We start from the raw sequence: 2053 nt of genomic DNA on the forward strand, positions 1-2053 counted from the left end.
CACACACACACACACACACACACACACACACACATGTAAAAGTCATTACTCACTTCCACATACACAAACTCACTCAGATATAAATGCTTATAAATGCACAAAAAATACGCCATCCAGAAATCCACATGCGCGACCCATTGCCCACTTTCACTGACATAGAGTCTACCAACTTTCTCGCGAATGTAAATTTTGCCATTCTTATCGTTTTGGAACTGTTGTAGGTGGTATTATAACCATCGTAATGGATCTTTATGCTCAAGTTTGACGCACCCTAGAAGAGAAGAAGTTAAAGAAAATCAATCGAGGAACATAAAAGATAACGAACTAATATTATCTACCTCATGAACCCACCATTTGCCCTGGTATCAAATAACTCCTTTAAATTTCGTTATTGATATCTTCTGGCTAGATTCAAAACAATTTCCAACGCCATTGTAGTTGTTTCTTCGAGAACAGTATTGTGGACAATCTTATAAAGAAATATTAATTCACTTTTTCTGTCTCCCGTGTAAACGGATACGTTTTATAGAAAACAATGTTTAGGGAACGAATTGCGTCTCCGATGAGCTTACTAATAAGTCTAGAATCTTCTGGAACTTGTTTCTAGAGAAGATTTTGACGGCAATTTTGAATTTGATTCTCCATTACGTGAAATGCCATAAACTCCGTTGCCTTTTTAGCGTTGGTAATTCATTTACGGCTCTGGAAGCGAAGATACTGATATTTCAGTCTAGGATAATAGTCCTCGCAGAAGTAATTGACTCGCAGACTCCCGTAAGGGAAGGGGAAATTGGAGTTTGGAGAGAAATCGTGGGGAATTCATCTTGTACCTATTGTCTCTACGCAATTCTGAATTTCCCATAGCCGCGTCAGTCCACCGATTGAGTCGCGATATAAATGTTGCTTCCGCCAGTCTCCGATGTGGTCATAATTACATCAGCTAGATAAAACCGCGGCGTCTGTGATGTAGGGGTTCGGCGTTTCGCTGTCGCACGCAGGAAACCGGAGTTCGATTCCCGAGTGGGGGAGCAAAATGTTTACCAAGTATCTTTGTCTGTCTGTCTGTCTCGCGACCGGGTTGACCCTGATAGGCAGAGTCAGAAGCCTGCCTAGTAGATTGTTTAAACTGTATTGATAGGGTCGTAAAAACACCCACATTTTCAAAAAAAGTAGATTGATAAGAGCGGTATATTCTATGACAATCGAGCTGTAGTTCGGAGTAATTCCACGGTTGACTGTAATATTTGATGAAATAGATAGTCGACCCGGGCTGACAGACTATAAATATTATACGCGATAGTATTGACCAAAATAGTAAGTCGTTTTCAGGAGCTACAGGTTCTTTCTCAACCCCGTTTATGTTTGTTTTAGTGGATGACCCAGAGACTCAATAGCACGAAAAAAAAACGTTCTCCCTTGCTGTTAATCGCCTTCATAGCATTCATGATTTTAAGTATAAAATTGACTCGCATCCCTGTTCTGGGAGAGTGGGTGGTTGGCGGGTGCTCTGGTGTGGTTTGCTCCTTCTTTCCTATCAAACATCTATCGTCCTTATCGCCCCTTCTTCTTTTTTATGTTTGTTACTCTTGTAACACCTATAATCTTCTGGCGCTCATATGACCCTATGCAGGTGCGAGTGCCGTAAAACCTCTACTAAAACTTTAAAAAACCAACTAACTGTTATGGCAGTTAGGCGCTTCGCCGTCGCACGCAGACGTCGTGAGTTCGATTCCCGTGTGGGGAGGTGGCTTTTTTTCTTTTTTTTTTTGGGGGGGGGGTTCTCTGTTTTGTTTTTTAAAGTCATGCCCGTCCGTCTGACTACTGGGACGGTATGTCCATGTCACCTGGAGTCAAAGTTGCACCCCTGCCTCCATGAGCTAAATTATGCAGATTGGGGCGTATGACATTCGCAGTTGAACCTACACACTGTCTCATAGCATAACATAGCGCAGAACAGCATAGCATAGAAAGATACAGAAGGTCATTTTTACCATCATCTATCAAAATGCTTCCATCTTAACCATCTTGTTTAGTGTACTTACGACCTTAGAGC

General features: G+C 41.7%; 1 protein-coding gene across 1 annotated transcript in view; it reads left to right on the top strand.

Annotated features, from left to right (window-relative positions):
- Positions 1–2053, top strand: part of LOC106012275 (otoferlin) — a gene marked incomplete in the record, with an annotated part of 19492 nt that overhangs the window by 868 nt on the left and 16571 nt on the right.

This window comes from Aplysia californica, unplaced genomic scaffold (assembly GCF_000002075.1).
Source record: "Aplysia californica isolate F4 #8 unplaced genomic scaffold, AplCal3.0 scaffold00310, whole genome shotgun sequence".
Classification (NCBI taxonomy): domain Eukaryota; kingdom Metazoa; phylum Mollusca; class Gastropoda; order Aplysiida; family Aplysiidae; genus Aplysia; species Aplysia californica.